This window comes from Arvicanthis niloticus, chromosome 17 (genome assembly GCF_011762505.2).
Source record: "Arvicanthis niloticus isolate mArvNil1 chromosome 17, mArvNil1.pat.X, whole genome shotgun sequence".
Classification (NCBI taxonomy): Eukaryota; Metazoa; Chordata; class Mammalia; order Rodentia; family Muridae; genus Arvicanthis; species Arvicanthis niloticus.
The window spans coordinates 27,841,336-27,864,271 of record NC_047674.1 but is presented as its reverse complement, the minus strand read 5'-3'; the positions used below and the strand labels follow the sequence as shown (position 1 = coordinate 27,864,271).

The 22,936-nt window shown below is 45.0% G+C and overlaps 1 protein-coding gene and 1 long non-coding RNA gene across 4 annotated transcripts in view; one reads left to right on the top strand and one right to left on the bottom strand.

Annotated features, from left to right (window-relative positions):
• Window positions 1–307: 307 nt before the first annotated feature.
• On the bottom strand, window positions 308–10,148 carry LOC143434838 (uncharacterized). Its single transcript, XR_013104644.1, has 3 exons — window positions 9,954–10,148; window positions 4,330–4,436; window positions 308–2,907 (listed from the first exon to the last, which is right to left on the bottom strand). It is a non-coding gene; the product is annotated as an uncharacterized LOC143434838 (long non-coding RNA).
• The window catches only part of Il1r2 (interleukin 1 receptor type 2), a 40,598-nt gene continuing 23,534 nt past the window's right edge, over window positions 5,873–22,936 (top strand). The window contains exon 1 of one of the 3 annotated variants that reach the window (XM_076914984.1): window positions 5,873–6,021. The gene's annotated coding sequence lies outside the window, so the exon portion shown is untranslated. Of the gene's footprint in view, window positions 6,022–13,253; window positions 13,412–13,601; window positions 13,749–22,936 lie in introns of those variants that run through there. The other 2 variants (XM_076914983.1, XM_076914985.1) reach the window with 2 other exon arrangements.

Genomic DNA, 22,936 nt, shown 5'->3' with positions numbered 1-22,936 from the left:
AATCAACACTTCGCACAGAGGTTACCACACACACACACACACACACACACACACACGTTTCTACCCAACAACTTCCTGTTTAATTTGACCAAAGCCATGTGTGTTATTGATCCTGTGGCCAGGCATTATTATTTCAAAATATCTTATGCAAGCTTCCTCCATTTCCCTTTAAAACTGTCCCTTGGCTCAACTTCCTTAAATTCCCACATTATTTACCATGCTGTGTTCCCACCCTGATGCCCATTCCCAGATAGACTCATCGCCATTGTGATGGATAGTTAGTTTTTGACTCACGGGAAGGACACAGATAAGTGGGAGACCACTCGGTGACCTTGGAGACTCAGGGTTGTAGGAAAGACTTAGTGGATGATGATGAAACACACTCAGGGTCCAAGGTCATGGTCAATTGGCACTGAAATGAGACCAGGTTCTAGCTGCCCTTATATCAAGGCCCGGGTCCTGGAGTGAGGTGTACTGGTGTGAGAGTGATCAGGGGTGGTCAGGGTTAAGGCTGGTTCCCCTGGGATCCCCATTCTTCCTCAGTTTGCCTAAAGGTGGGGATAAGAAACAGTGGGAACAAGAAAATAAAAAGAATCCTTCCACAGCAAGAGCTGGGTTTTCTTGGAATGGAACAGTGAAGTAAAACTTCCTGGATATCTCCACTTTCGGTTCAACTTTAACCTGGGTTGTAAAAGCAATTGTTGGATTCCAGTGAGTAATTAAACACAGAGCCATGCTGGGACTCCAGGTGCATATGGACATACCAGAAGGAATCATCTTCTCAAGGTTCTAGAACCATAAAGCACAGATTATGAACACTGGGAAGACAGTTTGAACATACGGGAGGCTGAAAATCTGAGCCAAAAGATACCCGTGTCTGAGTCTTTGGAAGCTGGGAACATGCTACCTAATGTGGAGAAAGGGACTTTGCTAATGTGAATAGGTTAAGGGTTTCCAAGTGGAGAGACAGGCCTGGGTTTAGTGCTTCAGGGAAGAGTGTTAAGACAGCTGGAGGAGGAAGAGGGTGTTGTGTGCAGGGCTGCAGTCCATGAGCCAGGGAGCCACAGAGGCTTGACGAAGCCCAGGCAGGACATGGATGTTGCCCTTGTGGCTCCAGGGATCCTGTATTGATTGCAATTCATTTTAGCCCACTGAAGCCCATGAAGACCTCTGACCTCCAGAATGACATGGGAACAAGGAACGGATACAGATCTCATGCCCCCTCCCCCTGTCTTCTTCTTCTTGTCTCTCAAACCCATGTTTTCTCTTCCCGTACTTAATATGCAAAGTACTTATGAGCAAGAATTGTTTTCCTCATGTCTGTATGACAAAGACAGAGTTCTTCTGTTGCCCAGCTGACCAGAGTAGGGCTTAGAATTCTCAACCCCATGACGTCTCACTGTGAATTTTATCCTAGGTGTTTGATGACCTTATTCTCTTCCATCAAAACCACAGAATTTGTATCTGATAAGGACAAATGAATGGTAAGGACAATATGCCAGAGTATTAGGAGTTCAGACCATCCCCTCACACCGGGGACACATGCGTGATGTTGGTGGCTCACACATACTGTCTTCCAGCCACCTTCCTCCACCCTCTGGGCTGCACATCATTAAAAGGGCCTTGCCACAGGGTTTTCAGGGGTGGCTGCTGGTTTCTGAGCCAGAGTCACATTGGGTCTAACAGAGGGGGAATCTCTGCCTCAGCATTTGCAACAAGCATCTTGGGTAACAGGCATCTTGAACCTCAAAGGATCTTGGTCATTTCCCATCCCGCTGGTGAGGAAGTTGAACTGAACATCCTAATGCTGCTGGGCCCATGAATGGAAGATGGAGGGACACAGGAGAATCAGCCATTGTTCCATGGGTCCTGCAGAGGCTTGGGGATTTAGTCCCAGTCACTGCTAGGTTAGAATTTTAGTAGTAGTAGTTGTTGTAGTAGTTGTTCCTCTCTTCCTCCTCCTTCCCTCCCTTCTCCATTTTAGGGTCTTATCATTTATTTCTAGATAGACTGGAACTCTCTATGTAAACCAGGCTGGCCTTGAACTCACAGAGATATACCTGCCTCTGTCTCCCAAGTTGCTGGGATTCCTGGCATTCCCAAACCAGGTCTTGAGCATCAGGACTTGAAACGATTATTAGACTTTATGACTGCCTTAGCTAAGTTTCTAATGCTGTGATAAACACCACCACAGTCAGCTGGGGAGGAAAGAGCTTATTTCAGATTACAGTTTACAGTTCTTCATGAAGAGAATTCAGGGTGGGCACCTGAGGCAGGAATTTGGAGAGGGGCTGCCTACTGGCTTGTTCTCGGATTGTTCTGACTGCATTCTTAAACTATCCAGGACCACCCTTCAGGGGTGACAGCCTGTCCCCTTCTACCTAGTGAGATGGACCTGCTCATTGCAACCAATAATCAAGAAAATTCCCACAGGGACTTGCCTATAGGCCGGTCTGATGGAGACATTTCCTCAATTAAAATCTCTTCTTTTCAGATATATCTAGGTTTGTGTCAAGTCAAGAAAACCAACCAGCACCATGATGAAGTTTTTCCAAAGACAGAAAATAAGATTGAGCAAATTCCTCTTTATAGATCACAAGGTCCACAGTTCCTCTTGAGTGTAGACAAGGCATCTGGCATGGTCTTCCTTCTCCTCTGAGATTATCTTAAGCTGTGTCTCTGTTACTGAGTGAATGCGATCCTAAATTAGGCAGATTCAAGGAGCATTGGGAGTGCCAGAGTCAGCTGTTTGCATGGCCCTTGTGCTGGGATGGTGATGGCACTTAATACATATCAAAAGACTCTGCCTTTGATATGTATTTGACTCAGAATGCATAGCTTACTCTTACCATGAGTTAAGAATGCCAGAATTAAGAAACAAAAGCAAGTCATCTTCCTTCAAGAGTCCTGAGCAAAAGAATAAACAAGGGTATAATTTAACACTTAACCCTTTGCCCTACAAACTCATTTTGGGGCAGTTATAGCTTTGCGAGATCATTACCCAGTTGTGCTTGTTGGGTTTTGTCAACTTGATAGATGTACCAGGAGAGAGAATCTATTATTATTATTAATTTTGTTTACAGTCCAGTGGTTATCGCCCTCCCAGTCTGCCCTCTGACAGTTTCTCATCCCATTCCTCCTCCCTTGTCTCCATTCCCCCAGCCCCACCCCACCAGAATTCCCCACTCACTGGGACCTCAAGTTTCTCAAGGGTTAGGTACAGTTTCTCTCAGTGAGATCAAACCAGGCAGTCCTCTACTGCATATGTGTCAGGGGCCTCATATCAGCTAATGTATGCTGCATGGTTGGTGGCTCAGTGTCTGAGAGATCTCAGGGGTCTGGGTTAGTTGAGACTGCTGGTCTTCCTATGGGGTCACTCTCCTCTTCAGTTTCTTCTAGCCTTTCCCTAATTCAACCACAAGGGTTCCTGGCTTCTGTCCATTGGTTGGCTGTAAGTATCTGCATGTGACTCTTTAAGCTGCTTGTTGGACCTCTTGGAGGGCAGCCATGCTAGGCTCCTGTCTGTAAGCACACTATCACATCTGTAATAGTGTCAGGCCTTGGAGCCTCCGGAAAAGGGAATCTTAATTAAGAAAATGCTTTTGTAAGATTAGCCTGTAGGCAAGACTGTGAGGTATTTGCTTGACTAGTGATTGATGTGGGTTGTCTAGCCCCTGGGCAGGTGGTTCTAGAGAGGAAAAGGAAGCAGACTGAGCTGGACGTGGGGAGCAAGCTTTCCAGCCTGTTTCAGTTCCCACTTCTAGGTTCCTGCCCTGACTTCCCTGGATGATGGAGTATGATCAAGAGTTGTAACATGATATATACCCTTTCCTCCCCAAGTTGCTTTTGGTTATGGAGTTTTTATCACAACAACAGAAACCATAACTAAGACACCCAGTATGAAGCTATATACATGATTAAATTAACATAGCTAACACAGTGTTTGCTGACCTCAGTTTGCTCTTTTCACCTGGAGGATGGGTTGACTGTGTCTGAGTTTCCACTCTCATGTTTTATTTTTATTAGATACCATTTACTCAGCCTGAAATGTGAAGTTCTAAGAATTACCTTCTTTGTTGTCAGAAGGCAGTTTTAACTTGACCTTGAGACTTGAAAAAAAATATGTTGTTTCATTTTTTTTTTTTAAGTTACAGGTATGTAACTTTAAACTACAGGTATATGTGTATGTCTGTTGGGACTAAGTGCATGTGAACACAGTGTCCTCCGAGACAAGGAGAGGGAGTAGGATTGCCCTGAAGCTGGAGTTGACTTGACATGGGTGGTGGGAACTGACAGTGGGACCCCTGTAGGAGCCGTATGCACTCTTACCTGAGGAGCAGAGCCATCTGTCTCTCCAGCCCTGACCTTGAGACTTCTGTTGTGAGTGTGGAAGTCTTAATACTTTTCTTTGAATGTTTTTGCTCCTACCTTTTCACCTGTAGAAATATGAAGAGCTGATATAAACAAGGTGGAAGATATCATCAGGGTTAATTGTTGGCAATCCCTCTAGGCTCCGCCCAACAGCTGCCTACCAGGTACAAGCCAGGAGCCAGGCTATAAGACTGCTCTTACCTCACTGGTGGTCCTAGTGGTTAGGATTCAGTGCTCTCACGGCCTCTCTCTCCCTCTCTCCCTCTTCCCATCTCTCCTCTTCTCCCTCCCCTCTCTTCCCCATGTGTTCCAGGCTGGCCTCTTTCTGTCCTCTGTCCCTTTTCTTTCTCTGCCTGCATCCCTTTTCCAGGTCCCCTTCCTTTCTACCAAATACTTTTATACTGGCCCTCTCCTAAGGCTGATTCCTCGGAGGGAGCACCTTGGCAGGGCTGCTGAGGTGCTCCGTCTCGCTGCATTATACCCCGCCAGTTTTATAAAACTCAACTTTAATAACTTGGGTTGCTTGCTTCTTCCATCACTGATATTATGATTATTATTTGCAGTGCTGGACTTTAAAGTATATTTCACAAAGCATTATTTTCTCTCCCACAATAGGCAGGGGCTCTAGATAACCTGCCTGTACGGTGGATTTGGTATTCTCAGGGCCACGTGGGAGCACTGTCCAGCACTGTGGGGATGGCATAGAGCTTGGAGATTCACAGGGGTCAAGACCTGGTGCTTGTCTCTGGAGAGCCCTCCTAAACAGCACCCAATGATAGACCACCATGTCTGGCTCCTGCCTGAGATACGCCCCTCCCACTTCGTGAAGGTGGCTTGTGAGGAGAGGGATGGAGCATGTTTGGGGCCTTTTGGGGAGTTAACAAGTCATTTCTATAGGAACAGAAACTACTACTAGAGCAATTCCACAAACTGGAAAAAAAGAAAGTCAATGCTTTACATTGCCTGTCTTTGAAACAACTCATAAAAAGTTAAAAAATAAACCAAACCAACCAACCAACTAAACAAACAAACAAACAAACAGAAAGCCAAACCAAGCCCCATAAAACAAACCCATACATTTAACCCTCCTTAGATTCAAGAAGAGTTCCTTGGGATGAGAGTAGAGATCTTATGTCCCACTCATTTAAAAAAACAAAACAAAACAAAACAAAACAAAACAAAACAAAACAAAACCTCCTTTTCTCTTTAATGGGACCATGGTTGGGTTTTAACCAGCATCCAGAGGATGAAATCTCACCTGTGAAACTCTTTACAACTTCTTGATCTACAACCAGCATCACTTTAAAATGTGTTCTCTGCTGGAAGCATGTGTCATTCTAGCGAGTCACATACATACACACACAGACACACACACAGACAAATAGGGAAACTCAAGGGTTTCCTAGGTCACTTCCCCATATGGCAAGGATGTACGCACAAAGTACCCCAATGGGGTGCTCCCTGTGAGGAGGGAAAAGGTGTGTCCACCGCCACCCAATTAGAGTGACACATCCCAGTTAGGAAATCACAAGCAGGAGCCTATAAATCCCTGTGGGGGCTGCTGGGACATCACAGAAGGTGAAAGTCTGACCTGGCAGCCTTCCCCAGCCCAGCAAGAAGCAGCAAGGTGCAAGAATCCAGAGCTGCCAGGTAAGAAGGTGGGAAAGAGGCAGGGAGAGACACCAGGGAGCCAGTCACCTGTGTGGAGGTCACTTTATTCCTTGGTCTTTTCCTACTTCAGTTTCTCTATTAGACAAAAAAAGGGGAGGAGTTTGGGGTGGGGATGGGGGCAGGGAGGATTAGATCAGAGAGCTGCTAAACTCTAAGCTGTCCACAGTTCCAGGCAGCAGGGAACAGACAAATGTCTAGAATCCACCCAGGGGAAGGGAGTGGGCTGGGGTCTCACCTTGGGAGGCTGAGCATCTGGGACAGAGCGCAGAGCATGTTAGAAGGCTTTGGGGACTTTCCTAGGTGGACTGCTTTTTTTTTAAAAAAATATACCTGGAGTCTCTCAGAAACCATAGCTTCCAGGCAGACTGAGCAGCACTTGAAGACCTGCCTGGCACACACAGTAGATAAACGCTCTGTTTTTTTTTTCTCTCCTGCTTCTCTTTCGTCCCCCAGTCCCTTTTGGAGGCTCTCCCCCCCCCCCCCAGCCCTAACTTATATGCCTCTGAGCTTAGCCTCCTTACACAGGATGATACTGGTCAGACTTTCCTACTGTGTAAAGAGAGGCAGAGGATTGATCTGTCCTTCCCAGTCCTGCCCTGGGCCCTGTAAGTATCTGCAGTGGGATGTTGCTGGCTTCTTTTGGTATTCCTTATCGGCTCCCATCAGCCTCACCCTCCTCTAGCTCAGCCTTGCCAGGAGGTTCACTCTTTGGAATCAGCGTCGTGTTCCTACAGGCATAAGTGCAGAAGAATGTCTTCCCCCAGGCCCCCTCAGTCTCACCTGTCTCAATGCATTATTTTCCTTTTCTTAGCTGGGAGCACTGCGGGAGTGGCTCCTCCCTCATGTGCTGCAGGTTGGCCTGGGCTTCCCCAAGCTATCCTCATTCCCAGCTCACCCTAGAATCCACATGTTTTGACAGCGAGAATGGAGCGATCACGTGATCATGTCCCACCTCCCATACCTCGGGATAGCAGAGCCAGCTTCTAGAGACAGCAGAGCTGAGGGATTGCAAGTGGTACCCATGTGGGTGCTTTTTCATGGAGCCTCCGACTACTATGTTGATCAGGTTCTCAAGCTTGGCCTTTACCATATCTGCCTACGACACGCATTGCTTGGCCCACACAGATTTTTTTTCAGATTTTTTTCAGTAGATGTGGGTGTGTGCCCAAGGACTCCATCTCACACTGGAACTGCTTGTATGGGAAGAGCTCGTTTGGAGGACTATTTTCTTAGGAGATAACACGAGGCCCACGCTCATTAGTGAGCCCAGGACTGAGTTATCTGGGGGCAAGGAACTTGTGAGGTCACGGTTTCTTGCATCTCCCAGGAGTCTTGTAAACACACAGGTGATTTTTATTCCTGAGAGCTGATGCGGGGCCTGGGCATCTGCATTCCTCACATGTGCTGATCATGCTGTGAGTAACCGAGCTTTTAAGACTCAGGGAAGCGATCTTACTTGGGAGTGAGAGATGAGTAGATAATTGTAAAGCATTGGGTGAGTCTCGAATGTTCGAGAGGCCATAGTCATCAGATGTTTTACATGTGTGTAAAAGGCAGGACTGTAGAATGTGACCTACTGATTCATGCCCTGTAGAATCCCCTCTCATTGGGTAAGTCTGGGGTGTATAAACAGATGGATACTTACAGACATGCTACCTTATACAGTACTACCAGTACTATACAGTATCATACAGTACTTATATTGTACTACCCAGTAGGAAGGTTAAGTTAGTTAAGCTAAAGGAAAAGCAGGTTGGTGGAGCTTGTGTGAGAACCTCACTTTTTGTGATTGGGTCTGGAGGTCTGAATTGAAGAGATTTGAAGCATTGTCAGATAGGCCATTGGCCTTGGAGAGAGGCTTCAGGCTAGCGACTCGGTGGTCTTTGACATCTGGTCTTCAGCTGATAAAAAGCAGGGACTTCAGTACTGCAATCATATCATCATGTAAACTTGGAAAAGAAAGGAGTATAACCAGGAAGGACTTGGAGCAGAGAAACCCTCTAAGGTGAGCCTAGACACTGAATCTACAGCAGACCAGGTTAAGCTGCCGAGGGCGTGGTTACTGGTTTCACTGCAGTAGAAAACAAATCTTCCTCTTTGCTGTATGTACTAACTCAGGATACAAAGTAGCACTACCTACAACACTCTGGAGCGTAACACAATATCTATCAGTCATTTTTTGCTCCTGCTAGCTTATCTTTGGTCAACTGTGAAAGCCTTAATGATTCCTGATAACTTCTGGCCTTCAAGGCCTTTTTAAAAGCAGGGTTTTCAGAGAACAACTGTTGAGTTAATATTGTTTTGATGTTCCTTTTCTCCGTTCCGCCCTCTACCTCTGTGGGTCTCTGTATCTCTGTCTTTATCTCTTTCTGTGTGTCTCCCTGTCTCTGTCTTTGTCTTCCTCTCTCCTCTCCCTTCTCTCCCTCTCTCCTGCTCTCTGTGTCTGTTTCTCTGTGTGTCTCTGTCTCTCTCCCTCTCACACCCTTTCTCTGTGTCTCTGTCTCTCTCTCTCTCCTTCTCTCCCTCTGTGTCTCTGTGTCTCTTTTTCCCTTTCTCTGTATCTCTCTCCCTCTCTCAGTGTCTCTGTCTTTCTCTCAGTGTGTGTGCGCGCGCGTGCTAGGGCCCATTTGTGCGTATTATCCCGCAGGCTTGCTACAGGGTATACAGGACACGAAACTTCCTCTCTGTCCTAAGGAAGTGGTTTTGAAAGTATACTCCCTGGACTAGTAGCTATGGCATCATTCGAGAACTTATTAGAAACATAAGCACTTTTTTTTTTTCACTCATGTCCACTGAAACAATCAAAGCAGGAAGAGATGTGTGGATTGGCAGCTGGGTTTCGACCTCACCTGTCAGGGTGGCCAACTGGGCTCTGCTGGCAGTATTTATAAGAGCTTATTATTTATCATGGGCAGAGACTAGAGGGCTAGCCAGAGTAGACACCACCAGCTGTGAGTTGGGTAGGCCTGGGAATCCAAGTGTTCCCACCAGTGCTATGCCAGGCCTAACTTAAAGGGTGCTGAGGAAAGAAATTATCTTTGTACTCCAAAGTTAGGAAGTTCCAGCTATTGATGAACCTGGGTGTACTGTATCTACCATGTCCTGTTGCTCGGTTATGTTAGCTGGAGTGGCTGGGAGGGAAATCCTGGACACAGAGTTTCAGACTGCAAACTTCTTACCAATGTTCTCAGGAACATGGTGGTGGTTTTGTCTTACAGCTGAGAGAAGCTACAGGGTTTATCTTGAGAAGGGAATGTAGCCCTTTGGGCATGAAAAACACAATGAGTCTGGGGTGACTTCCTGTCAAAGATTACATTTTCTATGGCAAAGGATTTTCCCACACAGTATAGACAAAAACAATTCTTGGATTCCAAGTGTGTGTGTGCATGTGTGTGTATGTATGTGAGTGTGTGTATGTGTGTATATGAGTGTGTGCATGTGTGTATGTATGTGAGTGTGTGCATGTGTGTGTATGTATGTGAGTGTGTGCATGTGTGTGTATGTATGTGAGTGTGTGTATGTGTGTATGTGTGTATATGAGTGTATGCATGTGTGTGTGTATGTATGTGAGTGTGTATGTGTGTGTGGTGATTGTGTGCTCACTGTTGACCTTTATTTTCTTCTCATGGGTATTTGTCATAGGGCTCAGTGACCCTCAGAGGAAAGGCCATTTAAGCTGTTGCCCTTGGTGACTCTTAGACGATAGTCCATTATTCTAGGTAGGCATAATTTCTGGAGAGTGGGATATATATATATATATATATATATATATATATATATATATATACTTTCAGAGCATGAAAAGAAAAGTCCTATCTGTCCTGACATCTTAACAGTTGTAGAAGAAAATAGTTCTACTATATACAGATACAGTATAGAGAAACTTCAGTACAGAGAAACTTTATACTCACCGGGGATCATTGCACCTTGTGCACTTACTCACTATTGTACGAAGAATCTCACTTGCTTCCCAAGTCTCCTGTCCACAGAGGAGCACGTTCAGCCGCCTCAAGATATTCTCTCGGCATCATTAGATTTCCTTGGGTAGATAGACATTCTAGTTCCTCTGTCCCTATCCCTATCTGTTCCTCTATCCCTTCTAGCCTTCTAGGATCATTCCCAATGAATGGTAGGGAATGCTGTAGATGTATATATGCTGACTTGGGGGTTACTCATTGGCGTCCTCAGAGCGGTGTGTATGTCCACCTGGTCCTAAAGTCACTACTACTGGGATCCATGGCTGGGAAACACTATAGTCTAATGCCTAAGGTATGTGACAGCCAATGTTCTGGCCAGTGTGTCCTCTGTGCTCCTCATGGACTCTTCCAGTTCTCTGTATTTGGCCAAACTTTGTTTTTTCTCCCCCTCTGGGTCAGAATGTCAAAGTGATAGTCAAAATCATCAGTAACCAGTGGGGAACCCACCCCAGACAATCTGAATGGATCCCACCATATCTGTCACTGGACTGTGGGGATGGCTGGGGCACCAAGAAAGCTGGAGCAACAGAAAGTAGAGTTCAGGATCTTGGCAAAATAGTTTGGGAGATTGGGAAATGATAAGTAGAACCTGCTGGGGTTCCTTTTCTGGCTTCTCCTTCCAACTGCAGCCACAACTGGATCAATCGCTTTCCCCTTGGCAGCCCCAGCCCAGCCCTTGGTTTGCCTCCCTTTCTTCACTGGACAGACAGGGGAAGGTCTAAACACTCTATGTTGAGTGAGAAATAGCAGTCTTCTAAAAACCTAGAATCCCTTTGGCTGATGTATCGCATCCTTTCTTTCTTCTTCGTCATCTCTGCCCTACTAAGAGCAACAACTGTTCTGTGTGGGGTTCCTACACAGACCCACTTGTAATGAACCAAAGTTCTTCTGCCTCTGGCTTCTTAAAAAGAATCAAAATTCTTTGTCCCAGTCCCATGGGGGCGTTGAACTGGGATCAGAAAACCTGGAAGAGAGAACCGGGGGTTGAGGGTACGCAAGAAACCAGCAGCCTGTCTAGAGTCTGATCAAGCTGTCAAATTTTAATTTTTCCACATGGGGGTTATATACACATAGAAGCAGGATATGGGGAGGGGGATGACGTAGGGTCTTCTTTGTTTCTGGGGAGCATAGGTGATCTCAGGGGGAGTACAGATGTCTTTCAGAACAAGATATTGGCTGGGTGAAAAGTTCACAGAAGCAGCAAGGCAGAACAGGTCACTATGTACCTGTCCATAAGATCTATTATTCATTTGTTCTTGTCTAGGCTGGTACTTTCCCACCAGGGCTACCTGTCTACAAGATCTATAGCTATCTGTTCTAGGGTTAGTGCTTTCCCACAGAGACCAAGACTTTGTGTCAGTAGGCATGTATGGTTGACTTAGGCCTATGGCTGACTTAGGCCATTAATGTGTAAACAAGTTCACTCCCAACAATTCTTTTCTACTTGGCTTTCGGGTTTCAAACAGTCTCTATCTATCTATCTATCTATCTATCTATCTATCTATCTATCTATCTCCTTCATCTGGTATATCTCTCTTTTCCATTTTTCTCGGACTCCAAAGGACCTTTCTCTTCTGCTTGTGTCTTCCTACAGGAAAGGTGTTTCCTCCATGTCTTACCTAGATCCTTCCCTCCTTTCTGAGCAGTGTGCTGTGCTTACACTCCCGGGGCCATCTTGGATTAGCAATAGAGACACCCTGGAAAGTGATTGCAGTGTTGCCTTCACGGAACATAGGCCCTACTCCATCTTACATAAAAGAGCTTGAAGCAGGGTGTTTGTTCTCTGTGACCCAAGGCTGTTTTGTGCCCTCACATCCCAGTGTTCTTGTCAGGACATTAAAGTGAAGGGCATTGCTTGCATCAGCTCTTCTGGGCCCTAGATAGTTCTTTGCTTTGTCCTTTGCAATAGTCTTTTCCTGTCCCTTTGTTCAGGGCCAGACACCTGCTGCTTTCAGTGTGTACTTTCTTCTGTCAACCATCTAATTTTCTACCGCTGGTCAGTCGTCCCTCGTCCATCCTCCAGGAGCTCAAACACAGTCAGCCTGTGCTCCACTCTGATCTATCAGCCCCTTGCACTGGCCCTCAAATGAGCACTTACTTACCCTTTGCTCCATGCAAAACTACACTAAAATGTGGTCACTTGTCATTTTGTTATAACTCATATATCATAGAGACCATACACTTGAAAAAAGCCAGACAATTCCTCTCTGCTGTATTTCAACCGAGTTCCAACAGTGGTTATCAGTTAAAAAATGGACATGTTTGGGGAGTCTAAGATGGTTTATCTCACGTGAGTGGTAGGTACTCTTGAGGGGATTTGAGAGGTTGCTGACAGCTCAGCCAAGACCCCCCATATGGCCTCCCTGGTGACAATCAATCAGGCTGCTTCCGTGGTGACTGGTTTTCTGTAAGGAAACAAGGTGACTGCTTAGATCTCCCTGACGTAGCTGTAGAATTCACACATGGTGAACTCACTTCTGCTGCATTCTTTTGGCCGCACCTGAGTTACTAGCCTGTCCACATTCAAGGGAGGTGAGCTGGATTCTACCTCTTGATAAAAGGCTGATGGTAACACTACAGAAGGCCGAGGGATGGAAGGCATGATTGTGGTCATCTATAATGTCTAACCTACTCTGCAAAAGTAGCCGCTCTTACAAATATAGGGAGAGACTATCAGGGGAAGGCTGCTAGGCTCCTGCTGTGAGTGAATACACAGACCCATGTGGAGAGCCTATGGCTCCTTCAGCTCTTAAGATCTTTCTGTCCTTGTTTATTCTAGCTCTCATATTTGAGGTGGATAAGTTAATGGGTGACTGGTCATTTGGATGATTGTATTGTTTCCTATATTCAGGTTACAGGAGTTGGACGGTGTGTTATGTGTGCTAGCAGTCAGACTTCAGCCCCAGTGCCAACAGAAAACCCAGTCACCTAGACATGGGCCAATAGAGGCAGAAGTCCGATGCCCAGGAGGAAGCCCCAGTCCTGAGAGTTGGTTCTGTTCTTTGCTGGCTAAAGGGCTTGGGGCAAAGGAGCTGACTTGCTTGGTATACGTTGTCTGATGAAGACTCACTGATTTGAGTCTTTGGAAATAGAAGTTTTAAGCCAGACAAAGACCTGTGCTCAAATCCAGATCAACTTTGAATCCCAGATATTTATACTTGGTAGTGAGGTCTCATTAGCGTGGCCTTTGTATTTTAGAGATGAAGAAACTGCGACCCGGATTGTGTAACTGACTTTGGGGTTGCCCAAGATCACATAGCTAGGAAATGGCCACACGAAGATGGAGCCCAGTTTCGATTTCCATTATCCATGTTTAAGGACTCCATCCCTAAGGGGTCAATCTGAAAGAAGATACCAGAAAGCTTAGAATTGGAGACCAGCATTATAGATGTGTATGTATCTGTCTCTCTGATCTTAAGATCATGTTTGTATGTCAACATAATCTGTAATTTGTATTTATGCCTTTGAATTACTGGTTCCATTAGGCAACACTAAATACACTTCTAGCATCGTAACTGATGCTAACTTAGTTTTTTGACTGTGATGCCAGAAAGTTCCAGGCTATGGGGTAGAACCTAACCGGGAACTGGGCAGAATGCAGAGGTGGACGCTGAGATCTGCCGGCTTCATCTCCTCCTTGCCATGTTACTAACTCCCTCAGCCACCACCTTTCAGAAAACGCTAGTGAGCCGGCTATGTGTTGAACGCTTCCTCTTTTCCAGCACTGTGGTGAGTTCTTCATGTGATATGTCTGCCATCCTGAAATTTCTACCAGGTTGGGTCCTTTTTACAGACGAGGAAATGAACCACCTACTTTCTGTCCCCTGTGTTTATTTATTTATTTTTTTCACTGTATTTTTCTGAAGAGTCCCATTGAGGTCTGGGACTACCGACCAGAGTGAACATTCCTCTGGATGGCTCTAGATAGCAAAATCTGACCAATGAATGTTGTTTAGAGGAGGGAAAACTTGGGCTCTGAGATGATAGAAATGCTTCACATTGTGGATTTGTTTCAAGATGGAAAATGCCCATTTTTAGTGGGACAAGTTTCACCATCTACGTGTGATACTGATGGAAGGAATCATCCAGGACGCATTACCATTTCCCTAGGCTTCTCCAGAGGGTGTGTGTGTGGCAGGGTGGGGTGGGGTGGGGTGGGGTGGGGCTGGGATCTGGTTAAGGAATGGCCAGCTTTCATTCTGACATGCTTATGCAATCACATACAGCACCCTTGTTGCTGCTTGAGGACAGAATTCCCTTTATTCTGGGCATAAAAAAACAAGTTTGCTCCCTTTTCTACAGAGTACCAATGATTTTTGAACAGCCCATCAAGGATTCTGCCTCCAGCCATCACTTTATACATTTCTCCCTGTTAGCACCAAGGGTCCTCCCTACCCTTCACTGCCTAAAGTTCTGAGATTTTCTCCCTGAGATCTTGTAGATGTGACTGTTCTCTTACCAGCTGCAGAATGCTTTGGATGGCATTCACGAGGCACGTGTGGGTTTTTAGAATTTTGTTTACCACACTGAATATGACTAAGTGGTGGACACTTGAGCCAATAGCTAGTCAACGTGACTAATAGTCAATACTGTCACCTCATTCTGTTCTGTCTGACTCAGAAGTATGACAACTGCCCAAAAAACCTCCAGGCACCAAAAGGAGGATAATCACAAACTTAGGATCATTCTCTCAGGTTAATTCAGTCCTGGCGCATTCAATACAGGATAGGATTTTAATGATTTTTAATTGGTCCTAAAAAAGAATTTTACATGGATACTCACCTCCGGTTTCACTCAAATGATTTCTATATTTTTTCTGCCAATTTTGGGCTCTGTTTTTGTAATCCAGTCTAATTAGTGTTGCCTGTATGTGTATGGTGTAAAGCCACTCACCAGGGCATGAGAGACCTACCAGGGGACACATCTCGAAAGAAAGCTGACCCTCTGTCTCTTAGCAGCCAATAGCTGTCAGTGGCTCATCAGCCAGGAGCAGGGCTTCCAGATTCCCACTGCCATGCACGCTGACACATTGACTGGCTTGAACTTCCACAGCCACAGATGCTACTGTGTTCATGAGTGCAATGGTCAGGTCATGTCCAGAAGACAATTCAGTGGCAGGTTTCACTGACCTCGGGCTCTTACGATCTTTTCTTCTTTTTTTCTCAGAATGTTCCCTGAGCATTTTGGGGGAGGGGGTTGGGATAGACGTCCCGTTTAGGCATGGGTGAGCACCCCACAGTGCACTTGACAAGCTGATTCTGTCGTAACTGCTACCTACCCTGAAGAAGCCTCTGTGATGAGGGTTGAGAGCTGCCTAATCTGTGGATGGAAACTTAAGTATCTAGAAGGCAGTTTGATGCTGTCCATTTAGCAGAGCGACTGCCATAGGCCATCCTCTAGGGCCAAGGGTTCCTCAGCCACTGGTTTGCATTTCTTTGTTTCTTTGTTTGTTTGTTTCTTTCTTTTTCTTTCTTTTTTCTTCTCAATCTGTCAAAACATTTATTCATATATATATATTCTGCCGTGTTTAGAGGTTTGATGATACCTGTATTTTTTGGTTGTTATATTTTTTCCTGTATATAGAATTTTACAGTGTACAGAGAGAGAGGGAGAGAGAGAGAGAGAGAGAGAGAGAGAGAGAGAGAGAGAAAGAGAGGGGGGAGAGAGAGAGGGAGGGAGAGAGAGAGAACATTAATGAGTCTAGGTGAAATATATTCTGAAGTGCCCATACTGTTTTCTTCAGTTTACAGTCCTTTTATAGCTTATAAAAGTTAGACTGAGAGATGATGTAATCACACACATGCTCTTAGGCTGTCTGCATTCTCCATGTCCAGAGATCAGGACACAAACAGCTCATCAAAGGCACATCTGACCAGTGTCCCAGGCCTAGGTGGACGACGCCTGTCTGTTTGGGGCTTGATCATCTGAGCCTTTTACTTTACGGCATCCTTTCTCTCTTTTGCCCTGTCTCCACACACACTCTTTATTTTCTTATCCCCCCCCCCCCGCCCTGCTTTACAGCCTCTCCCTGTAAGGTGTGAAACATGACTATTTGCCTAGAAAAAGATAGAGGAGGTCAACTCAAAACTTAGGTGTTTGGAATGAGCCACTCTTGAGATTTCCTCCTGATAGTAAGGTCAACTCAGACTCCACGGGAGAAATCAAGTTGCCTATGATTTTGAGATGTGTTTAAAGAAAGTAGGGCAGGGAGTGTGTTTGGCTGGGAGCCGGAGCAGATGATTCTTTCCCTGCCAAGGACTTGCTGTTTGTATACTAAAATGATTTTGGTTCCAGCCTTCTGTGAGGTTTTGATTATTGAAAACTGTCATTTTTATGTGCTTGTGGTTTGCTTGCCTGAAGCCACTTCTAGGGAGAGTCACATTGAAGCATTGGTTTTGCTGAAGTCCAGAGAGAGAGAGAGAAGTCAAGATAGTTCCCTGACTGTGGGTGGCCTAGAGCATGAAAGGGGCTAGCAGAACACAAGGAGGGGGCCCACTAGAGGATTTCCTTTCCTTCTGGTAACGGTGATCTTCTCGATTGTCCAGATGGACAAGCCAGAGACAATGGCTGACTTCAAATTCTCTTTGGTTTCCTCCCTAAGGATGATATTGGAGTAAAATTCTTACATAAGTTATGTTTCCTGCTGCTGAAACAAAACACCCAGCAAGAAGCAATTTAAAGCCAATTATTTTTGGCTTACAGTTTTAAGTCTACCACTGTACATGACAGCAGGGGTTAGGGGCAAGGTGGTCACATTGCATCTTTAGTCAAGAAGCAAAGCGTTAATAGGAAGTGAGGCTAGGCCATAAAAACCTCAAGGCCCACCCCTGTGACCTTCTTCCTCTAGCAAGGATCTACCTCCTAAAGGTCCCACAGACTTCTAAAACAGTGTCACTATTTGAAGACTAAGCATTCGAACACATGAGCCTGGGACATTTCCCTTCTAAACCACATGCTCCCGACTCCGAGGCTTCATGATTTTATAGACCATCAGCTAGAGACCATGCCTGAGTAAATGTGACCTGACATTTTGGGGTTGGAGCAATTTTATTCATGTTTATAGATTTCTATATAAACCCAAGGAAAACCTGACTCAAAAACAGTATGGGCCTTGGGGAGAGCATTGCGTTCATCCCAGTAGAGGGTGCAAAGCATCTCCTGAGTGAAAAGGTAAGTTTTTCAGAATCAACCAACAGAAAAGTTCTGATCTGGAACAGGTTGATGTCAGAAGGAGGGCTATGGGAAGGAACAACGTCCCTGATGGTGCCTTTTAGGGATCCTTCTCTGGCTATTTATTTATTTATTTATTTATCAAACTCCAGACTGGCCACATATTGGGTTTGGCTGCATATTATAGAAACATATAAAAGAAGGCAGTCCCAGAGTCCACTCTCTTCTCATTGTTCCAACACTTTCCGTGAATACTCTTAACTTGTGGTCCAAGATGGCGGCTACAGTCAGCCGCCAGTGAGTATGAGTGCTGAGGACCAAAGGAAGGACGATTGGTAGAAACCTTGTTGGTGATGTCATTTTTTTTCTAACTCATAATGGCATATGCTTATGGATACAATGTAATGAGGTAGTGTGTATGTTTTTCATAATGAGCAATCACATGCAGTTTGCATGCTAACCACTTGGTATAGATCTCATTTGAAATTCTTCTAGCTTCTTTGGAATATGTAGTGTATCTTTGTAGTCAGCCCGTCATCTTATTGTATAATTAGAATAGAGTACTTATTCTTCCTGACATTGTACCAGTTGACCAATATTTCACATCTTTTCTGCTCCCATCCCCATCTCTGGAGACCTCTACTCTACCTATGATTGATCTATGTGATCAATACCACTGTTCAACCTATGACTTCTATGTGATCAATACCACTGTTCAACCTATGAGTTCTATGTGATCAGTATCACTACTCTACCTATGACTTCTATGTGACCAACATTTTCAGATTCCACATCCATGGGAGATTTTACAGTCATTGCCTATGTCTGGCTTCTTTTGCTTGGCATGGTATCCCTTTTACCTATGTTGATGCAAGTCAAAGAATTTATAATTAAAAAAAACAAACAGTATTCCATATGTATACATCTGCAACATATTTTTCACCTATCCATGTTTGGATATTGAATTGACTCCAAATCTTGCTTATTGTGAATAAATATGAGTGTGTCTTTGACACAGTAATTTCATTTCCCTTGGATATATACCTAGCAGTGGAACTGTGAGGTTCGTAAATATTACTTTAGGGGACCTCCCCAGGAGGAAGGTAATCTTACACATTTCATTGACATTTTATGTGCCTGAAAACTTTCACAAGGACATTCCTCATCATAGAGGATGATGGGAAGTGGTGTCTGTGTGAAGGTTGACTGTGGAAGTAGTGGAGAGATAGAAGTTATATTATTGGAGGAAACAGGGTAGATAAGTATTGGGAAAGGGGAAAAAGTCTCTGCCATAGAAAATATAGTTCTGAAGAACAGGGGTTTTTGAAGTCAGCAGTTTTGGGTTTAAACCCCAGTTCTTTGTAGATATACTATCATGGTCAAACCCCTTAGTCTCTGATTTATTCTCATATATCTTATATAAAATTGTATAATATTTACCTCCTAAAGATAAATGAAGGAATGTATGCTCTGTATTTGTCACAGTCACTGTGGCTATGACATTTACATACATTGTATATTTGGCTTTATTTTTTAGTCCAAAGGCATAAGCTAGACATGGTGTTATTTTAACATCTTTCATATACCAACTAGAGAATCAATAAGTCTGTCTAGGGCAAGTATAGCTGGGAACATGATGTATGGTTGAATGTCTTAAGAGGACAAAGCAACTCCTAATTTTGTATGGCTTTCATGCTACCAAACCCAAGGACAGGGTTAGAGGTGAGACTTGGGAAGTATTTGCATTTCAAGAATGTGTGAATGAGAGAGACTCACTGAAGCAAGAAGAACTTGCTGGAAAGTGCTAGGTCAGTTACATTTCAAGGCAGAACTCTCCACTGTCCTGTCACTACAGCTAGGTACCAAGGCTGTAGGTCTGACTCCTTGGACTTGGAGATTCCCTACTTATGAGAGAGGATTACTGGAACATTCCCAGTGCTTTCCCTGCATCAACAAGGCATACCCATCTGGACTACTTCAAGCTGTCCACAAGGGAAGGGAGGCACAGCAATGTTTCAGATTACATCGAAGGTAGAGTTTCAGTCATAAACGTTCCCTGGTACTTTCTATGATTGGACACTGTGTGGCCAAGAGGCCTGTAAACATGAGGTAGATTCTGACCTGAAACTTGTTATCACCCATGGAGAACCAGGCATAAGAGCAAGCACAGCGGAGAAGATGAATGTTTCCATATTAGCCTGGCTGGTATAACTCTTTCCTTGACCCCATAACTTGCTGAGACAAGAGGAAGGTGAGCAGACAAGAAGAGGCTCGTTCCAAGCATAGCACGTCTTGCTCTCTCCTGCATTGCCTGGCCATCCTTGAAAATGGATGTTTCCTGCTGTAAAGAAGCAGAGAGAAACATAGAGCTGACTTGGATTCCGCCTGAATCTTGGAGCTGTCCTCAGCCCTGCCTGGTCTTGGCTAGTCAGCCTCTATATGGCATAAAGACTTCTGAACAAGAGAAAACCACCAGTTTATGACATGAGCATTGGGATGATCTGCTGGGCTACCTTGCTGTGGCAATGGGTACTGGTCTAATCAACAGTTGTGTGGTGTATGTTGTGAGAAGGGCCATGGGGAGATGTCAAAGAACAATCGATAGACCCATCCTAGGGGAGGGTCTTACTTACTATATGATATTCTATATGACTTTTTGGATACTCATTCTCTCAAGATATTCATGACCTGCCCCCTGGGATGCTTTATAGACCAGGAAGTTAAGAGTGTGTAGAATCTCTAAGTGCATGTCAGAATTGTATATAAAATGAGGGTTACTCTCCAGGGAATTGTTGTCTCTTGGTGTCTATGGGTCATTGACTTAAGGATCTTCTAGATACTGAAGACCTAGGATGTTGAAGCCCCCTGCAATGTATGAGCTGTGTAAGCCTCCTGTATACTTTGAATCATGTCTGGGCCACTTATAATATCAAACACAAAGGAAATGCTAGATGGGTCATTGCTATAATGTCTGGCTTAAGGAGTGATGACCAGAACGACGTCTGGGTATGTATAGCAGAGACACTGAGAGAAAAACAAGGAAGGCCAAGCTTCCCAACCATGTTTTCTGACCTTAACAAGTAGCCTTAGGGAATGGGTCTTTCAGACATAACACCATTCTGTGAAAGGGAGGGAAAAGGAGAAGAAAAAAACTAAGTGCCCTTATGAAATGATATCAGACCTCTATTGTGAGGAACTCCTGTCATGGGTCTCTATGGGCACTAGTCTCCAAGACCTCCTAGGCCCAAACTCTGACAGGCTTGCTCCTTTTATTTGGAACCTCACCAGAGTCTTGTCCCCCTTGAGACCCTTCTGTCTCCCACACAGAAGGCTGTATTTGGGGATGCAGCAGAGATGTGTCTTTTTTCAACCCCCCCCACCCCTACTTTCTTTTGGAATTTAGAAAAAGCAAAACTATTCAATGAGAATTTGATTCACGTGTCTTTAAGCATGTCTCTGAAAGGGTACACAGTGACCTATCTAGATGCTGCTGCTTGGTGTCAACTGGGGGAGATAAATTACCAATTTGGGGGATCCGCTTTCAGCTACAATTTTGCAGGCTGTTAGGTACTTTTTGAAAGCTTCCAGGTGATCCTGATATGCAGTGATGCCAAGAAACAGTGGTTGAAGCCAAGTGGGGACTTCCTAAGAAGACACAAGCGAATCAGAGTTCCAGGCTTAACAGTCTCCTAATTTGACATGTGCTAATCGAGTCTGAAGATACCAGGATAGGGGGTGAAGGGTCGTCATCTCTGCAAACCCTTTCTGTGCATGTTACCAGCATCATCTTAGTAAAGATGCTTGGCCCTATATCTAAAAGCAATATGCAATCACACAGACAAAGTAAGATTAATTTACTGAATTCTCCTTAGAGTTTTTCCATCCTGGGTTTCAGGGGTTGAGGTATTTCTTCCTCATTGGCCACTTACCCCCATCCATACCATCTTTAATGAGACAGAAGTCAGGAAGTCACCTGACACTCTACCCCAATCAAGGGAATCAATTTTAATTTTGGGAAATGACAACCTGAGGCAGAGAGATGATCAGGGTACTGGTTCCCTCTCAGCAGTGGATATGGCCCAATGTAAAGACAGGTTTGTCAACTTCTCAGAGAACACTGAAAGGTTCAGGGGTGAGTCCCTGAGGTTTGACTTTTATCTTGTCTTGGGGTGTGTTATCACAGCACTGTAGGCCCACAATCAGCACACAGCCACATGATTAATGTCCAGGGACCCAGGGAAGATGGAGTTTCCTATGTGGGTCCCCACCAAGACCTGGGGAACTCCATCTTGGAGCTAGGGAGAGAGCAGATATTACATAGTCTTTGTTTGAGAAGGAAGGAAGGCCTAAAAGGTCCAACCTGTTAATGAGATGAAGTTAGACCTTCGTGAACCTTTATGAGGCACTTCCGAAAACACAGCAACACTGTTCCAAACCCAGGGCAAAGGGGAACTCAGGTGGCTTCTCATCTTCTGACACAGGCTATCCCTGGTTCCTACAGGAAGTTAGTTACACAGCTTGAGGCAGACTCTGACCCTTTGTCAACTCTGATAGAAGCCTTTAAGGTTTATAACTAGATAGAAGATTATTGAAGAAGAAAGAGTTTAGAGAAACTCATGAACCTCTGGCTGCCCTGATTTGGTTGATATCCCAGGGTAATCCCTCAAGGCCCCTGAAGATCTATCTACAGCCAATTTCCAATAGGAACAGTGACACCCAGCTCGGAAACAGTGTACACACTGTAACAGGAAGGTCACTGGAAGGGAGATTGTTCTCTCTGGTTACCTCAGAGAGGGCAAGCTGAGTGGCATCCCACACTTAGCCCAAGCTTGGGTCTGGTCCCTTCAGGGAGAAAGTTACCACCTGGACTGAAGAGGTCTGAGTATCCTGCAAGCTCTTCCACTTCCTTCACAAAGTCACTATCACATCCGGGGAGCCTGGACCTCAGGAAAGCCTTGTCTGGCAAACAGAGAAACAGTTTTATCAGATACAGAGTTTCATATTCTATTCTGCTTCAGCTCCTTGGCTCAGATTCCAGTATCAGCTGTGCAATGGTGGCTATAAGTGGGCAGCCTAGAGCGAGGATTCTTACCTTCTTTCCAGTTAACACTTGCTTCTAATTCTCTTTAGAGAGAGCAGATGGGTTTCTGAAGAGCCAGAGAAGTCCCCAGCAGCTAGCTTCCTTTGAGAGGTTTGGTTCTAAACTCATGTACACTCCTAACAGACAGCCTATGAAAATAAAGCATGATTCTACAATTGCTAGTGATAGTTCTTGGGCATGACCTCACGCTTACGCATAAAGAAAGATGAAAGGGAAGGCCATCTTGGTCCCTGGGACCCAATATTGATCTAAAATTTGAATCTTTTCAGAGCCACAACTCTGTGTGCCTTATGGAGTGGGATCAGGACCCACAGGAAGCTAGCTACCTTGCTTCCTCAGGGTCAGGGAAACTAACTCTCTCTCTCTCTCTCTCTCTCTCTCTCTCTCTCTCTCTCTCTCTCTCTCTCTCTCTCTGCAGTGCTTTGGCCAAAGTACCTCAAGAAAACATAAGCAAGTGCTATTTGTTAAGATTCAGAGGCCAACACTGTGCTTGCTTCCTGGCCATGGCGAGCCGCAGGTTTATAGAAACCTATGCCTTGCTGGGCAGTGGTGGCGCATGCCTTTAATCCCAGCACTTGGGAGGCAGAGGCAGGCGGATTTCTGAGTTCGAGGCCAGCCTGGTCTACAGAGTGAGTTCCAGGACAGC